We start from the raw sequence: 6203 nt of genomic DNA, 5'->3' as shown, positions 1-6203 counted from the left end.
AATGCCAGAAGGGCTGCTGTAAGATGCCATAGACACTCACTATTTATTGGGCTGGTGGGGGGCTGTTTGGGCCTCTGTATACTTGGAATGCCAGGGCCTATTGTAAATCCCAGTCCAGACCTGAAACTGGGGACATTTTGTCACCCATGATAGCGTAGATTTACTGCAGGTGACAAAATACCCCTTGAGCCATTTCCATTACTAAAAGGCCTCAGTGTGATTACATTAGGATAACCATACACCATTCAACCAACTGGTCTGTGTGCCAATAGCTGTGATATTATCAGGCTTTGGCCATCCATTCTGATGGTCCATAGCTTGAGTTAAGCTGGCCATACATGTTGAGATCCGCTTGTTTGGTGAGGTTGCCCAATGTGACTCAGCAACTCACTGAGCTTAATTGGGCTGATCCAATCATTGGCTCCAGGGTCAGCCTATGGATAGCCAACAGTCAAGGACCACATTAACGTGCCCAGGATTTCCTTGCCCAATGGGATTTCTGGATACCTGGAAAACATTTGGCTAGATATTTATTGAACAGGCTGTCTTAAAGGTCCTATACATGGGCTGCAGACTTGGCCTGAATGTGCTGAGAACAACTATTATCAGCTTGTTTAAGGCCAGCTTAAGTAAGTCCTGGTGTAACTATAGAGGAAGTAGACCCACAGTCGATTTCTCTCTAATTAAGTCTAGTTTCATTTTCTAGTTAAGAAATTAAAGAAGAAAGTAATGAAATCCCCCTCCCCAGCCACTTTCTTACCATTGGGAATGGAGTGGAGGACACCGGCGGGCAAGGAGTGGGTGGGCAGGGTGCTATGTTATGATTGGCCTCTCTGAAGATTTTTTTTTTCAGGAGGCACTAGGCCGACTTATTATGCCACTGTCTAAATGTATCAGTCCTTTAGCCACTCCACTGACCTGCACTACTGAGTAGCAACTTGACCAATCAGAATGCCCATAGTTTGTATTCACACACATGAGCAGTAGCAGTATCAACACACAGTATTTAGCAGTATCAACACACAGGCAATTGGATGTTCCAAAATATGGCCAAGATTATTGATAACCTTGAGAAATGAGGTTTAAAAAAAAACAACAACAACCTAGAACTGCCCCCTTCCAAAACAAACAAACCCTACTTCCTAATATACAATTCCATTACACATGTAAATAAAATAAATAAATAAATTGCCCCAAATTCCACCAGACATTCCTCATTCTCACATTTAAATTGTGTGATTTGCAAATGGGGGGGGGCTGCGTTTGTTAACACATTTATTTCCAAAATAAAGAGAATAAAACAATGAATCACATAAACCCCTGTAACACAACAGAACAGGCCCTGTCCTCTGTAAGGTGATGATAAATATAGAATGTCAAGGTTAGATTGATTCCAATAAAGTAGGCGAGCCGTGATTGGGAGGGAGCTGTATAGGGGTGACAGCTGAACCAATGAGAATACTAATTAACATACATGAAGAGTGAGAAGAATTAGTTCTCAGGACCGGACAGATGGCCTCTGACACTCACAAACCTCGTTCCTTCTAATCCTTGTTTGCACCGGTGGCTGAGGAAATTTGTATTCATCCCACGATAAGCCATTGAATGGAACTCGCTCTCCTCCTCTTTGTCATTACCTCAAACACACTGCGGGCTCTTACTGATATGCAAAGATCATATAAAAGGAACAATTATTATCACGGGGAGCTGTGGAATGAAGGATGAAATGTAACGATAACTCAATTGCAAAGAGTCTTCGCTTGGCCTAGGAACATTCCTGCGTTCTTCCGCACGGATAATCCGTCAGCTTTCCAGGACCAGTGCATTCATTATCATGTTGGATAGAAAGCAATGGATTGAGCCACTATTGGACGGGGGTTGAGCTGTTTACATTTATTTTTCATCCTTAAATTGCAAGTTAATCCAATTTGGAATAACCAAATATACATGTAAGTTCCCATACCTCATGCGCAATGTTTGTTAGTTGGACTCAAGAGATTTCACAAGCCAAACGCACCCCTATACTGAACCCCTATACTGAACCCTTATACTGAACCCCTATACTGAACCCCTATACTGACATACAGACCGTAGCCATATTTTTTGGCTTTGTCCCATCTTACCCAGCCATAAATAGTGATGAGCAATTTTTTTGACCAGGCATGGATTCGCTGAGAAATTCCACACTTCGGCATCTGATAATTTTTTTGTGAAACTGTGTCAAAAAGGAGCTGAAGTTGAAGTCTTGAACCTGCATAAAGACTAAAAACTATGAAAGGAGCCGAAGTTGAAACCCTGAAGTCGCAAAAAGACCATAAACTATGAAAGGAGCCAAAGTTGAAGTCTTGAAGCCGCAAAAAGACCAGAAACTATGAAAGGAGCCAAAGTTGAAGTCTTGAAGCCGCAAAAAGACCAGAAACTATGAAAGGAGCCAAAGTTGAAGTCTTGAAGCCGCAAAAAGACCAGAAACTATGAAAGGAGCCAAAGTTGAAGTCTTGAAGCCGCAAAAAGACCAGAAACTGTGAAAGGAGCCAAAGTTGAAGTCTTGAAGCCGCATAAAGACTAAAAATTTTGTAAGGAGTCAAAGTTGAAGTCCTGATCCTGCAAAAAAGACCAGAAACTATGAAAGGAGTCAAAGCTGAAGTCCTGAAGGCACAAAAAGACCAGAAACTATGAAAGGAGTCAAACCTGAAGTCCTAAAGCTACATAAAGACTAGAAATTATGAAGGGAGCCAAAGCTAAAGACTCGAGGTCATGAGTTCAGTTCAGTTCTATGTCTGTTTTTTATTTTATTAAACCCCTGGTCACCAATGTATTATTGTAATACTCTATAGGCTCCTGCCACCAATGTTTTTTTAAAAAAAATATTCTCTGGGGCCTCAAGGATACATAGTCAGCTGTTAATATAGTACCAGGAATTTTATTTCCTGTAGTAAAATGTTTCTTACATCCAATTCAGCAACAGCTCAAGTGTGGATCAAACAATAAAAATTAGTTGAATGCCAATCAGTTTTCATTTCATTTTGCCCCAAATAAAGTCTTCATCTTCCCATGGGAAATAATGGCATTGGACCAGGTCTGAACTGAAGAAAATGTAATTTTTGCTGTTAGTCAGGGGAAGCTTAAAATATGCATTAAAATGAAACATTTCCATGGAAACTGGAGTTTTATGAGCAGAATTAGATAAAAGAATTACATTTTAACCAAACTGGGCCAATTATATTGCTTAAATGGTTTATGAATAGGGTCATTCTTTCGACAAAGTATGAAAACTGCTCCTGTTAAATATAATGTTTCCATTTTCCCACCCTCTCCTATTTACAATGCATTTCTGCTGATATTGTTTCTTGTAATTTCCCTGCTGTGTAGCTAAGTTTGGCTCAGATAGTTCCATTTAAGGCTTACAGACATATTATATAGGTATGGGACGTATTACTCAGAATGCTCAGAACCTGTGATTTTCCATTAGGGATGCACAGAATCCAGGATGCAGTTCAAAATTCAGCCTTTTTAATTAGATTCAGATTCGGCAGAATCCATGTGCCTGGCTGAACCAAATCTGAATCCTAATTTGCATATGTAAATTAGGGGCAGGAAGGGAAATCACTTGACTTTTTCCCTTGTCAACACTAATTTGCATATGCAAATTAGGTTTGGTATTTGGCTGAATCTTTCATGAAGGATTCCGGGATTCGGCCGAATTCCAAATAGTGGATTCCTATTTTCCATATAAGGTAATTTGATTCCATACCTTAAAAATCATTTAAATTTTATTTAAACCTAATAGGCTGGTTTTGCTTCCAATAAGGATTAATTATATCTTGGTTGGGATCAAGTACAAGGTATTGTTTTATTATTACAGAGAAAAAGGAAATCATTTTAAAAAAAATTAGGATTTTTTGATTATAATGGAGTAGTGATGAGCGAATTTTTTGCCATAGATGGTTTTGCCCCGGCAAAAAGTTTTGCGGAATGTAGGGTTACCACCTGTCCGGTTTTGAACCAGGCAGGATTCCCCATGATTGAAGAGGCAATCGACCAATCGCTGATTGTCGCATCATAGCCCCGCCCCCTGATGTCACGGCCCGCCACTCTATATCACTGTCCCTCCCATCTATGTCATGGCCCCCCCCCCTCCTCCACTGTTTAGAAAGGTAGCAAACCTAGTGGAATGGCAGCAATGGCAGAGTTTTGCGTGCAACAAAAATTTTGCATGTGATCAAAATAGTGTCACTCGGAAGATAAAAATGTCACACGGTAGACAAAATTTTTGCAGTAGACACAAAAGTTGCCCATAGACTCTAATATATTTTGCAACTAAAATGTCGCCCATAAACTTGTGTTTCTCAATTTTTTTTTGCAGTTTTGTGAATTGTCTCATAATTTCTTAAATTTTTTGGCGAAGTCAAAACGGGACAGATTTGCTCTGTAATGGAGTCTATGGGAGATGGCCTTTCCATAATCTGTAATTTAATAAGTTTCCAGATAACGGATCCTATACCTGTACAGCCCTGCGTGGCAAACATAGGTTAACCAATTGTCCTTATTACCCTTCAGTTTTCATTGTAAAATTGCTGGTGGATAGTGATGAGCAAACTTTTTCGGCAGCCATGGATTCGCGGCGAAATTCCACATTTTTCATCTGTGATTTTTTTTGAGAAACTGCAGTAAAAATTTGCAGCGTAAAATTTTCTGCAACAAAAAAGTAGCCTGGACAAAAAAATGCCCTTTGACCTTAATGCATTTGGAGTGAAAAAAATTGTCGTGTGCATCACAAAATTGTTGCGTGGAAAATTTTGTTTGATGCCTATTGACTTTAATGCTTTTGCAAATTTTCAGACATTTCGAATTATTTTTGCAGTTTTGCTAATTTTTCAGCGGAGTGAAAAGGGGAAATTCACTCATCTATTATGGTGGAGCACTGATCCGTGGCATAGTCTCAAAGCAGACCAAAACTCTCAGTAAATTCAATGTTGGAATTGTTCCTGTTTCCTAAGAATTTTGGGAAATATAAATACTTGTATTAAACATCAAAATGCCAAATAATGAAGTTCCAACCCCTAAAGGAGTTGGAAGCACTTTGTGGTTGTGAAGACGTGACTACCAATGTACAGAAAAAGTTGCTTCTTGAACCTTGTCTTAAATTTCTTAAATAACTTCAGTTCCAACATATTCCAGAGAGTTTTCTCATATATGTGTGATTGTTACGAGAGTGTGTTCATGCCAAGCAACTGTATGTGCTGCACTTTGGCCTCCTCCTCTTGGAGCTCATTAGCTGACCAGGGTACGCTTGGTGTTCATGAAACATAATTGTTATGACTGTTCTATTTTTACTATAAGGGATGCTCTGACCAGATGATGGACCTATAAGGGGGTCCTATTTTTCCAAAAAAAGTGAGGAAACTATGGTTAAGGACATGTTGGCATGGAAATATAAGCCTGTGATGTCCATGTTTGTGTTTAACAGTTGAAAGTTCTTTGATGCATTTGAATTTGATGAGTGAATACACTGCATTCTAACCATAGACTGTAAGCTCTATGGCTGCCTCCATGGCTTCACAGCAGCTTGTTTACATAAACTATAGTAGTACTTATCTGTTATCTACTGTGTATCCTTTGCTTGAATGGCTGCCCCCATGGCTACACAGCAACTTGTTTATATAAACTATAGTAGTACTTATCTGTTATCTACTGTGTATCCTGTGCTTGAATGGCTGCCCCCATGGCTACACAGCAGCTTGTTTATATAAACTATAGTAGTTCTCAACTGTTATCTACTGTGTATCCTGTGCTTGAATGGCTGCCCCCATGGCTACACAGCAGCTTGTTTATATAAACTATAGTAGTACTTATCTGTTATCTACTGTGTATCCTGTGCTTGAATGGCTGCCGCCATGGCTACACAGCAGCTTGTTTATATAAACTATAGTAGTACTTATCTGTTATCTACTGTGTATCCTGTGCTTGAATGGCTGCCCCCTTGGCTACACAGCAGCTTGTTTACATAAACTATAGTAGTTCTCAACTGTTATCTACTGTGTATCCTGTGCTTGAATGGCTGCCCCCATGGCTACACAGCAGCTTGTTTATATAAACTATAGTAGTACTTATCTGTTATCTACTGTGTATCCTGTGCTTGAATGGCTGCCCCCATGGCTAAACAGCAGCTTGTTTATATAAACTACAGTTTTGTTTCTGAAGCA

Source organism: Xenopus laevis, chromosome 1S (genome assembly GCF_017654675.1).
Source record: "Xenopus laevis strain J_2021 chromosome 1S, Xenopus_laevis_v10.1, whole genome shotgun sequence".
In the NCBI taxonomy this organism is placed as follows: domain Eukaryota; kingdom Metazoa; phylum Chordata; class Amphibia; order Anura; family Pipidae; genus Xenopus; species Xenopus laevis.
This window is presented reverse-complemented; position numbering follows the sequence as displayed.